Here is a 16,634-nt window from a genome sequence, read left to right as displayed (position 1 = left end):
GTTAAACGCCAGCTTGGTGCCTGTTTCTGGCGTTAAACGCGATACTGCTCTCCTCCAGGGTGTGCTGTTTTTCATTCTATTTTTGATTTTTCAGTAGTTTTTGTGACTTCACATGATCATCAACCTAATAAAACACGAAATAACAAAAAGAAAATAAAATTGATATGATTAAATAACATTGGGTTGCCTCCCAACAAGCGCTTCTTTAATGTCAATAGCATGACAGTAAGCTCTCATGGAGCCTCACAGATAATCAGAGCAAGGTTAGAACCTCCCAACACCAAACTTAGAGTTTGAATGTGGGGGTTCAACACCAAACTTAGAGTTTGACTGTGGGGGCTTTAGTTTACTGTGCAGTGAAAGAAGCTTTTCATGCTTCCTCTCCATGGTTACAGAAGGAGATCCTTGAGTTTCAAACACAAGGTTGTCCTCATTCAGTTGGAGGGCCAACTCTCCTCTGTCCACATCAATCATAGCTCTTACTGTGGCTAGGAAGGGTCTTTCAAGGATGATGGATTCATCCTCATCCTTCCCAGTGTCTAGGATTATGAAATCAGCAGGGATGTAAAGGCCTTCAACCTTCACTAACACGTCCTCTACTTGTCCATAAGCCTATTTTCTTGAGTTGTCTGCCATCTCTAATGAGATTCTAGCAGCTTGCGCCTCAAAGATCCCTAGTTTTTCCATTACAGAGAGTGGCATTAAGTATATTCCTGACCCCAGGTCACACAGAGCCTTCTCAAAGGTCATGGTGCCTATTTTGTAGGGAATTAGGAATTTACCAGGATCCTGTCTCTTTTGAGGTAATTTCTGCCTATCCAATGCATTCAGTTCATTGGTGAGCAAGGGAGGTTCATCTTCCCAAGTCTCATTACCAAATAATTTGGCATTCAGCTTCATGATTGCACCCAGGTATTTAGCAACATGCTTTTCAGTAATGTCTTCATCCTCTTCAGAGGAAGAATACTCATCAGAGCTCATGAAGGGCAGAAGGAGGTTCAATGGAATCTCTATGGTCTCTAATTGAGCCTCAAATACCTTTGGTTCCTCAAAGGGGTACTCCTTATTGGTCACTGGACGTCTCAGGAGGTCTTCCTCACCAGGATTCACGTCCTCCTCCTCCCTTGTAGATTCGTCCATGATGGTTAAATCAATGGCCTTGCACTCTCTCTTTGGCTTTTCTTCTGTATTGCTTAGGAGAGTACTAGGAGGAGTTTCGGTGACCCTTTCACTCAGCTGGCCCACTTGTGCCTCCAAATTTCTAATAGAGGACCTTTTTTCATTCATGAAACTCACAGTGGCCTTAGATAGATCAGAGACTATATTTGCTAAGCTAGATGGATTCTGCTCAGAATTCTCTGTTTGTTGCTGAGTGGATGATAAAAAAGGTTTGCTATTGCTAAACCTGTTTCTTCCACCATTATTAAAGCCTTGTTGAGGCTTTTGTTGATCCTTCCATGAGAAATTTGGATGATTTCTCCATGAGGGATTATAGGTATTTCCATAGGGTTCACCCATGTAATTCACCTCTGCTATTGCAGGGTTTTCAGGATCATAAGCTTCTTCTTCAGAAGATGCCTCTTTAGTACTGTTGGATGATTCCTTCAATCCATTCAGACTCTGAGAGATCATATTGACTTGCTGAGTCAATATTTTATTCTGAGCTAATATGGCATTCAGAGTATCAATTTCAAGAACTCCTTTCCTCTGAGGCGTCCCATTATTCACAGGATTCCTTTCAGAAGTGTACATGAACTGGTTATTTGCAACCATGTCAATGAGTTCTTAGGCTTCCGCAGGCGTGTTCTTTAGGTGAATGGATCCACCTGCAGAATGGTCCAATGACATTTTAGATAATTCAGACAGACCATCATAGAATATATCCAGGATGGTCCATTCTAAAAGCATTTCAGAAGGACACTTTTTGGTCAGTTCCTTGTATCTCTCCCAAGCTTCATAGAGGGATTCACCTTCCTTTTGTCTGAAGGTCTAAACATCCACTCTAAGCTTGCTAAGCTTTTGAGGAGGAAAGAACTTGGCTAAGAAAGCCGTGACCAGCTTATCCCAAGAGTCCAGGCTATCCTTAGGTTGAGAGTCCAAAGATATTCTAGCTCTGTCTCTTACAGCAAACGGGAAAAGCATGAGCCTGTAGACCTCGAGATCAACCCCATTGGTCTTAACAGTATCACAGATTTGCAAGAATTAAGTTAAGAACTGAAAAGGATCTTCTGATGGAAGTCCATGAAACTTGCAGTTCTGTTGCATCAGAGAAACTAATTGAGGTTTCAGCTCAAAGTTGTTTGCTCCAATGGCAGGGATTGAGATGCTTCTTCCATGTAAATTGGAATTTGGTGCAGTGAAGTCACCAAGCATCTTCCTTGCATTGTTATTATTTCCGGCCATGTCTCCTTCTTTTTCGAAAATTTCTGTCAGATTTTCTCCAAAGAGTTGTGCTTTAGCTTTCCTTAGCTTCCTCTTCAGAGTTCTTTCAGGTTCGGGATCAGCTTCAACAAGAATGTCCTTATCCTTGTTCCTGTTCATATGAAAAAGAAGAAAATAAAAAAGAAAATATGAAATCCTCTATGTCACAGTATAGAGATTCCTTTATGTGAGTAGAAGAAGATATGAATAGAAGAAGGAGAATCCAAACACAAGGGTGAGGAGTAGGTTCGAATTCTTGGGTGAAAAAGGGGTGTTAGTAAATAAATAAATAAATAGAAGGAGGTGAGGGAGAAGAATTTTCGAAAATCATTAGAAAAGAAAAGAAAGATATTTTTGTTTTTAAATTGAATTTAAAATAAAAAAATAAAAATTAAAGTTCAAAAATTAAGAAAGGAAAATTGAATCAAATTAAATTAAATTTAAAATAATTAGTTAATTTAAAAAGGAATTTTGAAAAAGAGGGAGGGAATTTTTGAAAATTAGAGATAGAATTAGTTAGGTAGTTTTGAAAAAGATATGATTGAAATAGTGAACTTTTAAAATCAAATAAAAAGTCAAGTAGTTTATTGAAAAAGAATTGAAAATCAATTTTTGAAAAGATAAGAAGTTAGAAAAGAAGTTGGAAAAGATTTTGAAATTGATTTTGAAAAAGATATGATTGAAACTTAATTTGAAAAAGATTTAAAAAAAGAAATTTGAAAAGATTTGAATTTTGAAATCAAAGTTGATTACTTGACTAACAAGAAACTAAAAAGATATGATTCTAGAGTTTAAAGATTGAACCTTTCTTATTAGGCAAGTAACAAACTTAAAAATTTTGAATCAATCACATTAATTGTTAGCATTAATTTCGAAAATATGAAATAAAAATAAGAAAAAGATTTTGAAAATAATTTTGAAAGTTTCGAAATTTATAAAAGAAAGATGAAAATGATTTGATTTTTGAAAAATATTTGAAAAAGATAGAATTTTTAAATTGAAAATTTGATTTGACTCATAAGAAACAACTTAATTTTTAAGAGTTTTGAAAAAGTCAACTCAAATTTTCGACAAATTTATGAGAAAATATGGGAAAGATATTTTTTTGATTTTTGAATTTTAACAACGAAAGAGAAAAACATCAAAAAGACTCAATGCATGAAAATTTTGGATCAAAATAAAGGAAACATGCAAGAACACCTTGAATGCAAAGATGAACACCAAGAACACTTTGAAGATCATGATGAACATTAAGTATGTATTTTTGAAAAATTTTTAATAAAAGAAAACATGCAAGACACCTAACATAGAAATTTTTAATATTTAGACACTAAGAATTCAAGAATGCATATGAAAAACAAGAAAAGACACAAAACAAGAAATTTTAAAGATCAAACAAGAAGACTTATCAAGAACAACTTGAAGATCATGAAGAACAAGAAAGAGACTCAATGCATGTGTTTTCGAAAAATTTTTAAGAAAAATAAAAAGATGCAATTGACACCAAACTTAAAAATTGACACAAGACTCAAACAAGAAATACAAAATTATTTTTGATTTTATGATTTTATTTTATTTTTTGGATTTTTCGAAAATTATTTTGGAAAAACGAAAAAGAAATTTTTTTTTGTATTTTTGGAAAATAAGAAATAAAAAGCTTAAAATTAAAATAAAATTACCTAATCTGAGCAACAAGATGAACCGTCAGTTGTCCAAACTCGAACAATCCCCGGCAACGGCGCCAAAAACTTGGTGCGCAAAAATTGTGACAGTTCCATTCCTTAGTAACGGCGCTAAAAACTCAACACGCACGTTCATAATCTTAGTTCTTTGTCACAACATCGCACAACTAACCAGCAAGTGCACTGGGTAGTCCAAGTAATAAACCTTACGTGAATAAGGGTCGATCCCACGGAGATTGTCGGGTTGAAGCAAGCTATGGTCACCTTGTAAATCTCAGTTAGGCGGATTCAATTGATTATAGAGATTTAATAATTAAAAGATAAATATAAAATAAAGATAGTGATACTTATGTAATTCATTGGTGAGAATTTCAGATAAGCGTATAGAGATGCGTTCGTTCCTCCTGGACCTCTGCTTTCCTATTATCTTCATCCAATCATTCATACTCCCTTCTATGGCAAGCTGTATGTTAGGCATCTCCGTTGTCAATGGCTACATCCTGTCCTCTCAGTGAAAATGGTCCAATGCGCTGTCACTGCATGGCTAATCATCTGTCGGTTCTCGATCATACTGGAATAGGATCCATTGATCCTTTTGCGTCTGTCACTACGTCCAGCACTCGCGAGTTTGAAGCTCGTCGTAGCCATCCCATCCTAGATCCTACTCGGAATACCACAGACAAGGTTTAGACTTTTCGGATCTCAAGAATGGCCGTCCATGGATTCTAACTTATACCACGAAGATTCTGATTAAGGAATCCCAGAGATACTCATTCAATCTAAGGTAGAACGGAAGTGGTTGTCAGGCACGCGTTCATAGTTGGAAATGATGATGACTGTCACGATCATCACATTCATATTGAGGTGCGAATGAATATCTTAGAATCGGAATAAGCTTGAATTGAATAGAAAAATAATAGTAATTTGTATTAGTTCATGAGGAACAGCAGAGCTCCACACCTTAATCTATGGTGTGTAGAAACTCTACCATTGAAAATACATAAGTGATGAAGGTCCAGGTATGGCCGAGAGGCCATCCTCCAAACGTGATCTAAAGATGAAACTAAAGATGTAAATACAATAGTAAAAAGTCCTATTTATGCTAAACTAGTTACTAGGGTTTACAGAAATGAGTAAATGATGCAGAAATCCACTTCCGGGGCCCACTAGGTGTGTGCTTGGGCTGAGCATTGAGCTTTACACGTGTAGAGGCTTCTCTTGGAGTTGAACGCCAGTTTGTAACATGTTTCTGGCGTTTAACTCCAGAATGCAGCATAGAACTGGCGTTGAACGCCAGTTTACGTCATCTAAACTCGGGCAAAGTATGGATTATTATATATTGCTGGAAATCCTTGGATGTCTACTTTCCAACGCAATTGAGAGCGTGCCATTTGGAGTTCTGTAGCTCCAGAAAATCCACTTTGAGTGCAGGGAGGTCAGAATCCAACAACATCTGCAGTCCTTCTTTAACCTCTGAATCTGATTTTTGCTCAAGTCCCTCAATTTCAGCCAGAAAATACCTGAAATCACAGAAAAACACACAAACTCATAGTAAAGTCCAGAAATGTGTTTTTTATTTAAAAACTAATAAAAATATACTAAAAACTAACGAAATTATACTGAAAACTATGTAAAAACAATGCCAAAAAGCGTATAAATTATCCGCTCATCACAACACCAAACTTAAATTGTTGCTTATCCCTAAGCAACTGAAAATCAAATAGGATAAAAAGAAGAGAATTTACTATAAATTCCAAAATATCAATGAAACTTAGCTCCAATCAGATGAGCGGGACTTGTAGCTTTTTGCCTCTTGAATAATTTTGGCATCTCACTTTATCCATTGAAGTCCAGAATGATTGGCATCTATATGAACTCAGAGTTCAGATAGTGTTATTGATTCTCCTAGTTCAGTATGTTGATTCTTGAGCACAGCTACTTTATGAGTCTTGGCCGTGGCCATAATCACTTTGTTTTCCAGTATTACCACCGGATACATAAATGCCACAGACACATAATTGGGTGAACCTTTTTAGATTGTGACTCAGCTTTGCTAAAGTCCCCAATTAGAGGTGTCCATGGTTCTTAAGCACACTCTTTTTTTTTTTTTTACTTTGGACCTTGACTTTAACCGCTCAGTCTCAAGTTTTTACTTGACACCTTCACGCCACAAGCACATGGTTAGGGATAGCTTGGTTTAGCTGCTTAGGCCAGGATTTTATTCCTTTAGACCCTCCTATCCACTGATGCTCAAAGCCTTGGATCCTTTTTATTTATCCTTGCCTTTTGGTTTTAAGGGCTATTGGCTTTTTGCTCTTGCCTTTTGGTTTAAAGAGTTTTTGGCTTTTTCTGCTTGCTTTTTCTTTCTCTTTCTCTTTCTCCTTTTTTTCGCTATTTTTTTTTCTGCAAGCTTTTGTATTCACTGCTTTTTCTTGCTTCAAGAATCATTTTTATGATTTTTCAGATTATCAAATAACATTTCTCCTTTTTTCTTATTCTTCAAGAGCCAACATATTTAACATTCATAAACATCAAATTCAAAAGACATATGCACTGTTCAAGCATTCATTCAGAAAACAAAAAGTATTGTCACCACATCAAAATAATTAAACTAGTTTCAAGGATGAATTCGAAACCATGTACTTCTTGTTCTTTTGTAATTAAAACATTTTTCATTTAAGAAAGGTGATGGATTCATAGGACATTCATAACTTTAAGGCATAGACACTTAGACACTAGTGATCATATAGTAAAGACACAAACATAAATAAAACGTAAATTTCAAAAATAAAAAAACAGTAAAATAAATTGACAAGGAGATTAAGGAATGAGTCCACCTTAGTGAGGGTGACGTCTTCCTCTTCTTGAAGAACCAATGGTGCTTTTGAGCTCCTCTATGTCTCTTCCTTGCCTTTGTTGCTCCTCCCTCATGACTCTTTGATCTTCTCTAATCTCATGGAGGATGATGGAGTGCTCTTGGTGCTCCACCCTTAGTTGTCCCATGTTGAAACTTAATTCTCCTAGGGAAGTGTTGATTTGCTCCCAATAGTTTTGTGGAGGAAAGTGCATCCCTTGAGGCATCTCAGGGATTTCATGGTGAGGAATTTCCACCTGCTCATGTTGAGGTCCATGATCTCTTATTTTCTCCATCCTTTTCTTTGTGATGGGCTTGTCCTCTTCAATGAGGATTTCTCCCTCTATGTCAATTCTAGCCGAATTGCAGAGGTGGCATATGAGGTGAAGAAAGGCTAACCTTGCCCAAATGGAGGACTTGTCAGCCACCTTGTAAAGTTCTTGAGGTATAATCTCAAGAACTTCCACCTCCTCTCCAATCATGATACTATGGATCATGATGGCCCGGTCTATAGTAACTTCAGACCGGTTACTAGTAGGAATGATTGAGCGTTGAATGAACTCTAGCCATCCCCTAGCCACTGGTTTGAGGTTATGCCTTCTTAGTTGAACCGGCTTGCCTCTTGAGTCAATTTTCCATTGAGCTCCTTCCTCACATATGTCTATGAGGACTTGGTCCAACCTTTGATCAAAGTTGACCCTTCTTGTGTAGGGGCGTGCGTTCTCTTCCATCATTGGCAAGTTGAACGCTAGCCTTACATTTTCCGGACTGAAATCTAAGTATTTCTCCCGAACCATGGTAAGCCAATGCTTTGGATTCGGGTTCACACTTTGATCATGGTTCCTAGTGATCCATGCTTTTGCATAGAACTCTTGAACCATTAGGATCCCGACTTGTTGAATGGGGTTGGTGAGAGCTTCCCAACCTCTTCTTTGGATCTCAAGTCGGATCTCCGGATACTCATTCTTTTTGAGCTTGAAAGGAACCTCAGGGATCACTTTCTTCTTGGCCACAACTTCATAGAAGTGGTCTTGATGGACTTTTGAGATGAATCTCTCCATCTCCCATGACTCAGAGGTGGAAGCAATTGCCTTCTCTTTCCTCTTTCTAGAGGTTTCTCTGGCCTTAGGTGCCATAAATAGTTATGGAAAAATAAAAAGCTATGCTTTTACCACACCAAACTTAAAATGTTTGCTCGTCCCCGAGCAAAAGAAGAAAGAAAGTAGTAGAAGAAGAAGAAAATGGAGGAGATGGGGGAAGAAGATGTATTCGGCCAAGGAGAAGAAGAGAGGGTTGTGTTGTGTGAAAATGAAGAAGGAGTGAGGGGTTTATCTAGGAGTGAGGGAGGGTGTAGGGTTCGTCCATTAGGGTTGGGTTTGGGAGGGAAATTAGTTTGAATTTTGAAGGTAGGTGGCGTTTATGGGGAAGAGATGATGGATGTTAGTGGTGAAGAAGTGATGGGAAAGAGTGATTGAGGTGAGTGGTGAAGGGTATTTGGGGAAGAGAGTTATGAAGAGGTGTGAAAAGGAGAGAAGAAGATGTGGGGGATCCTGTGGGATCCACAGATCCTAAGGGGATCCTGTGGGATCCACATATCAAGTGGGGTCAAGGACTTAACATCCCTGCTCCAATGAGGCGTGTAAAACGCCCTTGCTGTGCAATCCTGGCGTTTAACGCCAGACTGCTGCCTGTTTCTGGCGTTAAACGCCCAAATGTAGCTTGTTTCTGGCGTTTAACGCAAGGCAGATGCTTGTTTCTGGCGTTAAACGCCAGCTTGGTGCCTGTTTCTGGCGTTAAACGCCAGACTGCTCTCCTCCAGGGTGTGCTGTTTTCAATGCTATTTTTCATTCTATTTTTGACTTTTCAGTAGTTTTTGTGACTTCACATGATCATCAACCTAATAAAACGCAAAATAACAAAAAGAAAATAAAATAGATATGATTAAATAACATTGGGTTGCCTCCCAACAAGCGCTTCTTTAATGTCAATAGCTTGACAGTGAGCTCTCATGGAGCCTCACAGATAATCAGAGCAAGGTTGGAACCTCCCAACACCAAACTTAGAGTTTAAATGTGGGGGTTCAACACCAAACTTAGAGTTTGGTTATGGCTTCCCAACACCAAACTTAAAGTTTGACTGTGGGGGCTTTAGTTGACTCTGCAGTGAGAGAAGCTTTTCATGCTTCCTCTCCATGGTTACAGAAGGAGATCCTTGAGTTTCAAACACAAGGTTGTCCTCATTCAGTTGGAGGACCAACTCTCCTCTGTCCACATCAATCACAGCTCTTGCTGTGGCTAGAAAGGGTCTTCCAAGGATGATGGATTCATCCTCATCCTTCCCAGTGTCTAGGATTATGAAATCAGCAGGGATGTAAAGGCCTTCAACCTTCACTAACACGTCCTCTACTTGTCCATAAGCCTGTTTTCTTGAGTTGTCTGCCATCTCTAATGAGATTCTAGCAGCTTGCACCTCAAAGATCTCTAGTTTCTCCATTACAGAGAGTGGCATTAAGTTTATTCCTGACCCCAGATCACACAGAGCCTTCTCAAAGGTCATGGTGCCTATTTTGCAGGGAATTAGAAATTTACCAGGATCCTGTTTCTTTTGAGGTAATTTCTGCCTGTCCAATGCATTCAATTCATTGGTGAGCAAGGGAGGTTCATCTTCCCAAGTCTCATTACCAAATAATTTGGCATTCAGCTTCATGATTGCACCCAGGTATTTAGCAACTTGCTCTTCAGTAATGTCTTCATCCTCTTCAGAGGAAGAATACTCATCAGAGCTCATGAAGGGCAGAAGGAGGTTTAATGGAATCTCTATGGTCTCTAATTGAGCCTCAGATTCCTTTGGTTCCTTAAAGGGATACTCCTTATTGGTCACTGGACGTCCCAGGAGGTCTTCCTCACTAGGATTCACGTCCTCCTCCTCCCTTGTAGATTCGGCCATGATGGTCAAATCAATGGCCTTGCACTCTTTCTTTGGATTTTCTTCTGTGTTGCTTAGGAGAGTACTAGGAGGAGTTTCAGTGACCCTTTTACTCAGCTGGCCCACTTGTGCCTCCAAATTTCTAATGGAAAACCTTTTTTCATTCATGAAACTCACAGTGGCCTTAGATATATCAGAGACTATATTTGCTAAGCTAGATGGATTCTGCTCAGAATTCTCTGTTTGTTGCTGAGTGGATGATGGAAAAAGTTTGCTATTACTAAACCCATTTCTTCCACCATTATTAAAGCCTTGTTGAGGCTTTTGTTGATCCTTCAATGAGAAATTTGGATGATTTCTCCATGAGGATTTATAGGTGTTTCCATAGGGTTCACCCATGTAATTCACCTCTGCTATTGCAGGGGTCTCAGGATCATAAGCTTCTTCTTCAGAAGATGCCTTTTTAGTACTGTTGGATGATTCCTTCAATCCATTCAGACTCTGAGAGATCATATTGACTTCCTGAGTCAATATTTTATTTTGAGCCAATATGGCATTCAGAGTATCAATTTCAAGAACTCCTTTCCTTTGAGGCATCCCATTCTTCACAGGATTCCTTTCAGAAGTGTACATGAACTGGTTATTTGCAACCATGTCAATGAGTTCTTGGGCTTCTGCAGGCGTTTTTTTTAGGTGAATGGATCCACCTGCAGAATGGTCCAATGACATTTTAGATAATTCAGCCAGACCATCATAGAATATATCCAGGATGGTCCATTCTGAAAGCATGTCAGAAGGACACTTTTTGGTCAGTTCCTTGTATCTCTCCCAAGCTTCATAGAGGGATTCACCTTCCTTTTGTCTGAAGGTCTGAACATCCACTCTAAGCTTGCTAAGCTTTTGAGGAGGAAAGAACTTGGCTAAGAAAGCCGTGACCAGCTTATCCCAAGAGTTCAGGCTATCCTTAGGTTGAGAGTCCAACCATATTCTAGCTCTGTCTCTTACAGCAAACGGGAAAAGCATGAACCCCTAGACCTCGGGATCAACCCTATTGGTCTTAACTGTATCACAGATTTGCAAGAATTAAGTTAAGAACTGAAAAGGATCTTCTGATGGAAGTCCATGAAACTTGCAGTTCTGTTGCATCAGAGAAACTAATTGTGGTTTTAGCTCAAAGTTGTTTGCTCCAATGGCAGGGATTGAGATTCTTCTTCCATGTAAATTGGAATTTGGTGCAGTGAAGTCACCAAGCATCTTCCTTGCATTGTTATTATTTTCGGCCATGTCTCCTTCTCTTTCGAAAATTTCTGTCAGATTTTCTCCAGAGAGTTGTGCTTTAGCTTCCCTTAGCTTCCTCTTCAGAGTTCTTTCAGGTTCGGGATCAGCTTCAACAAGAATGTCCTTATCCTTGTTCCTGCTCATATGAAAAAGAAGAAAACAGAAAAGAAAATATGGAATCCTCTATGTCACAGTATATAGATTCCTTTATGTGAGTAGAAGAAGATATGAATAGAAGAAGGAGAATCCAAACACAAGGGTGAGGAGTAGGTTCGAATTCTTGGGTGAAAAAAGAGTGTTAGTAAATAAATAAATAAATAGAAGGAGGTGAGGGAGAAGAATTTTCGAAAATCATTTGAAAAGAAAAGAAAGATATTTTTGTTTTTAAATTGAATTTAAAATAAAAAAAATAAAAATTAAAATTCGAAAATTAAGAAAGAAAAATTGAATCAAATTAAATTAAATTTAAAACAATTAGTTAATTTAAAAAGGAATTTTGAAAAAGAGGGAGGAAATTTTCGAAAATTAGAGATAGAATTAGTTAGGTAGTTTTGAAAAAGATTGATTGAAATAGTGAACTTTTAAAATCAAACAAAAAGTCAAGTAGTTAATTGAAAAAGAATTGAAAATCAATTTTTGAAAAGATAAGAAGTTAGAAAAGAAGTTGGAAAAGATTTTGAAATTGATTTTGAAAAAGATATGATTAAAACTTAATTTTAAAAAGATTTAAAAAAAGAAATTTGAAAAGATTTGATTTTTGAAATCAAAGTTGATTACTTGACTAACAAGAAACTAAAAAGATATGATTCTAGAGTTTAAAGATTGAACCTTTCTTATTAGGCAAGTAACAAACTTAAAAATTTTGAATCAATCACATTAATTGTTAGCATTAATTTCGAAAATTTGAAATAAAAATAAGAAAAAGATTTTGAAAGTTTCGAAATTTATAAAAGAAAGATGAAAAAGATTTGATTTTTGAAAAATATTTGAAAAAGATAGAATTTTTAAATTAAAAATTTGATTTGACTCATAAGAAACAACTAAATTTTAAAAAGTTTTGAAAAAGTCAACTCAAATTTTCGACAAATTTATGAGAAAATAAGGGAAAGATATTTTTTGATTTTTGAATTTTAACAACGAAAGAGAAAAACATAAAAAAGACTCAATGCATGAAAATTTTGGATCAAAACAAAGGAAACATGCAAGAACATCTTGAATGCAAAGATGAACACCAAGAACACTTTGAAGATCATGATGAACATCAAGTATGTATTTTTGAAAAATTTTTAATAAAAGAAAACATGCAAGACACCTAACTTAGAAATTTTTAATATTTAGACACTAAGAATTCAAGAATGCATATGAAAAACAAGAAAAGACACAAAACAAGAAATTTTAAAGATCAAACAAGAAGACTTATCAAGAACAACTTGAAGATCATGAAGAACAAGAAAGAGACTCAATGCATGTGTTTTCGAAAAATTTTTAAGAAAAATAAAAAGATGCAATTGACACCAAACTTAAAAATTGACACAAGACTCAAATAAGAAACACAAAATTATTTTTGATTTTATGATTTTATTTTTATTTTTTTGGATTTTTTAAAAATTATTTTGGAAAAACGAAAAAGAAATTTTTTTTTTGTATTTTTCGAAAATAAGAAATAAAAAGCTTAAAATTAAAATAAAATTACCTAATCTGAGCAACAAGATGAACGGTCAGTTGTCCAAACTCGAACAATCCCTGGCAACAGCGCCAAAAATTTGGTGCGCAGAAATCGTGACGGTTCCATTCCTTGGTAACGGCGCTAAAAACTCAACACGCACGTTCATAATCTTAGTTCTTTGTCACAACTTCGCACAACTAACCAGCAAGTGCACTGGGTCGTCCAAGTAATAAACCTTACGTGAGTAAGGGTCGATCCCACGGAGATTGTCGACTTGAAGCAAGCTATGGTCACCTTGTAAATCTCAGTCAGGCGGATTCAATTGATTATAGAGATTTAATAATTAAAAGATAAATATAAAATAAAGATAGTGATACTTATGTAATTCATTGGTGAGAATTTCAGATAAGCGTATAGATATGCGTTCGTTCCTCCTGAACCTCTGCTTTCCTATTATCTTCATCCAATCATTCATACTCCCTTCTATGGCAAGCTGTATGTTAGGCATCACCGTTGTCAATGGCTACATCCTGTCCTCTCAGTGAAAATGGTCCAATGCGCTGTCACTGCATGGCTAATCATCTGTCGGTTCTCGATCATACTGGAATAGGATCCATTGATCCTTTTGCATCTGTCACTACGCCCAGCACTCGCGAGTTTGAAGCTCGTCGCAGCCATCCCTTCCTAGATCCTACTCGGAATACCAAAAACAAGGTTTAGACTTTCCGGATCTCAGGAATGGTCGTCCATGGATTCTAACTTATACCACGAAGATTCTGATTAAGGAATCTCAGAGATACTCATTCAACCTAAGGTAGAACGGAAGTGGTTGTCAGGCACGTGTTCATAGTTGGGAATGATGATGACTGTCACGATCATCACATTCGTATTGAGGTGCAAATGAATATCTTAGAATCGGAATAAGTTTGAATTGAATAGAAAAAGAATAGTACTTTGTATTAAATCATGAGGAACAGCAGAGCTTCACACCTTAATCTATGGTGTGTAGAAACTCTACCGTTGAAAATACATAAGTGATGAAGGTCCAGGCATGGCCGAGAGGCTAGCCCCCAAACGTGATCTAAAGATGAAACTAAAGATGTAAATACAATAGTAAAAAGTCCTATTTATGCTAAACTAGTTACTAGGGTTTACAGAAATGAGTAAATGATGCAGAAATCCACTTCCGAGGCCCACTTGGTGTGTGCTTGGGCTGAGCATTGAGCTTTACACGTGTAGAGGCTTCTCTTGGAGTTGAACGCCAGTTTGTAACCTGTTTCTGGCGTTTAACTCAACTTTGCAACCTATTTCTAGCGTTTAACTCCAGAATGCAGCATGAAACTGGGGTTGAACGCCAGTTTACGTCTTCTAAACTCGGGCAAAGTATGAACTATTATATATTGCTGGAAATCCCTGGATGTCTACTTTCCAACGCAATTGAGAGCGTGCCATTTGGAGTTCTGTAGCTCCAGAAAATCCACTTTGAGTGCAGGGAGGTCAGAATCCAACAACATCTGCAGTCCTTCTTCAACCTCTGAATCTGATTTTTGCTCAAGTCCCTCAATTTCAGCCAGAAAATACCTGAAATCACAAAAAAACACACAAACTCATAGTAAAGTCCAGAAATGTGATTTTTATTTAAAAACTAATAAAAATATACTAAAAACTAACTAAATTATACTGAAAACTATGTAAAAACAATGCCAAAAAGCGTATAAATTATCCGCTCATCATCTTGTTTCACTGTAGGCAAAGTTTTCCTAAAGTTAGAATACTCGAGTTGTTTGCTAAGTTGGAAGATGGCGTCGACAGCTCTGGGACCTCAGCGTCGAATTCTCAGTCGACGACGATGGGGGGTACCTCAACATTGATGCCTGTGGTAGTGTTGCGGAATTTAAAGTCTACAAACTAACTGACAAGTACACCGGGTCGTACCAAGTAATACCTCAGGTGAGTGAGGATCGATCCCACGAGAATTGATGGATCAAGCAACAATAGTTGAGTGATTGTCTTAGTCAGACAAACAGAAAGTAGTGTTTGGGTCTCAATTGCATTAATAGTAAATCAGAGAATCAGACAAGCAAGCAGTAAACAAGTAGTGAATAATATATGGAGAAACAGTTAAGGCTTTAGAGTTATCTATTTTCCGGATTGACTTTTCTTACTAACTATTTTAATCATGCAAGATTTAATTCATGGCAAACTATAAGTGACTAAACCCTAATTCCTTAGACCTTTTTAGTCTCTTCTAACCTTCATTAACCGCCAATTCCTTGGTCACTTAATTCCAATTAGAGGGCGAAGTTCAATTCTAGTTTATGTGCCACTGAAACTCTAATTACCCAAATATAAAAGGATTATATGTCACGTATCCCGTTAAGTCCAGATAATTAGAATTTTAAGAGAAATTGTTTTCAAGTTGTTGTTCAAGTAAAGAGCTTTTCCAAGTTATACAAGAACTCAATTAGAACAAGGGTCATACTTCCATTCCACCCAAATTCATAAGATAAAGAACGAAAACAATTCTTGAATTATAAATCAGTACATGAATTAAAATAGAAAAATAATAGTATCAATCCATACAATAGACAGAACTCCTAACCTTAACAGTGGAGGTTTAGTTGCTCATGGTTCAGAGAAAAAAAATAAGGATTTTGAAAAACTGTAATTTGCAGAATGAGGTAGAAGAGAAGAGAATCTTTCCCCTTTTATATCTAATCCTAATTAATATAAAATATATTTCCTAAAACTAAATAATATCTTTTCCTATTTTTAAATAAAATAAAGTTTAAATCAGAATTAATAGGAGATTGCGTGCTTGCTTCTTAGAGAGTTGGGGACTACTTGATTCCTTAATAATCCACGCCTAACTTGAGAAATCTCAAGTTAGGCGGAGCCTTGGCCGAATTAATGGAGAAGAAGTATGAACTATTATATATCGTTGAAAAGCTCTAGAAGTTAGATTTCTAACGCCACTAGAATCACGTCAATTGGACTTCTGTAGCTTGAGTTATTCAGGTTTGAGTGCAGAGAGGTCAGGGTTGATAGCATCATTCGCCTGCTTCTCTTTTTCTGCGGAAACTCCATCAAATCCATCCGAATGGTACCTAAAATAAACAGAATTGCACACGACTCAAAGTAGCATCTATAGTGGCTAAAAGATAATTAATTATTGATTAAACTCAACAAATTAAATGCAAATTCACTAGGAAAAGGTAGGAAAGATGCTCATGCATCACAACACCAAACTTGAATTGTTGCTTATCCTCAAGCAACCAAAATTAGTACATGATTAAGATGTGAATTTGCATGAGAGATGAGAGTTTTTCAGTTATGTTCATGTCTCTTCTTAAAGTGGGGTTTATCTATTATAATTTTGAACAGTTTTGCTATCTCACACTTCTTTGAATCAGAGGAATGTCACTGTCATTTGGAATTAGAATCTGGATCATATTATAAATTCTCTGCTCTTTGTACTCCAGTTTAATCTTTAAACACAGCATACATCCTTTACTTCTCAATGAATTGGTGCTTTGCACCTTGAGTCTAGCCATGACTTTAAATGTTTTATCTCAAGCTTCACCTGACACAAAAATACCACAAGCACTTGACTGGGGAACTCTCTTTAAGTTCTGATTTTTCTTTCAGTTACTCCCAGACAGTGGTCCTCAAAGCCTTTGGCATACTCTGCGAAATGTATTTGACCTCGACTCTAGATATTCTGTCTCAAGGATTACTTGACACAAGAACACCACAAGCATATGACTAAGGAAACAACTCTTTGAACTTTTAATCATGTCTGACCTCC

General features: G+C 36.9%; 2 non-coding genes across 2 annotated transcripts; both read left to right on the top strand.

Annotated features, from left to right (window-relative positions):
* Positions 1-1,902: 1,902 nt before the first annotated feature.
* LOC148575748 (small nucleolar RNA R71) lies at positions 1,903-2,010 on the top strand. Its single transcript, XR_015904532.1, has one exon. It is a non-coding gene; the product is annotated as a small nucleolar RNA R71 (small nucleolar RNA).
* An 8,655-nt stretch (positions 2,011-10,665) lies between these two features.
* Positions 10,666-10,773, top strand: LOC148575747 (small nucleolar RNA R71). The gene has a single exon (XR_015904631.1). It is a non-coding gene; the product is annotated as a small nucleolar RNA R71 (small nucleolar RNA).
* Positions 10,774-16,634: the final 5,861 nt, after the last annotated feature.

Source organism: Arachis ipaensis, chromosome B1, assembly GCF_059453495.1.
Source record: "Arachis ipaensis isolate K30076 ecotype BB chromosome B1, ASM5945349v1, whole genome shotgun sequence".
NCBI lineage: Eukaryota > Viridiplantae > Streptophyta > Magnoliopsida > Fabales > Fabaceae > Arachis > Arachis ipaensis.
The sequence above is the reverse complement of the archived record's forward strand: the minus strand, read 5'-3'. Positions and strand labels throughout refer to the sequence as shown.